Source organism: Elephantulus edwardii, unplaced genomic scaffold (genome assembly GCF_000299155.1).
Source record: "Elephantulus edwardii isolate Elephantulus edwardi_28Jun2011 unplaced genomic scaffold, EleEdw1.0 scaffold00357, whole genome shotgun sequence".
NCBI lineage: Eukaryota > Metazoa > Chordata > Mammalia > Macroscelidea > Macroscelididae > Elephantulus > Elephantulus edwardii.
The window spans coordinates 472,126-472,566 of NW_006400107.1; positions in this window are offsets into that span (position 1 = coordinate 472,126).

Sequence of the window (441 nt, forward strand, 5' to 3'; positions counted from 1 at the left end):
TCCTCCCTAGTCATTGTCCAACTCTCTGATGCATAACAAGCGACTGCAAATACCATGGCCTGTATCAGGCGCACCTTAGTCTCCAGAGAGACACTTTTGCTCCTGAGTACCTTAGAGAGGTCCCTAACAGCAGACTTTCCCCTCGCGATACCTAGCCTATGATATAAATAGGCTGACAAATACAATTAGAAATGCACAACCAAGAGAGAACTAAATTAACTAATGGGACCTTCTAAAGATTAAGTCCCTGCATGGATCAAAAACTTTTTCCCAATAGGGTGAAAGAAATCATACTGATTGGGGGGGGTGGAATTGGCAATATCATCTCAGACAAATGTCTCGTAACAGAAGTTTACAGAATACTGCATTGAAACAGATGAGGGAGAGAATAATTTAAAAGCAATATATGATAGGGTACTATGGCTATCACAAGAGTCCAGA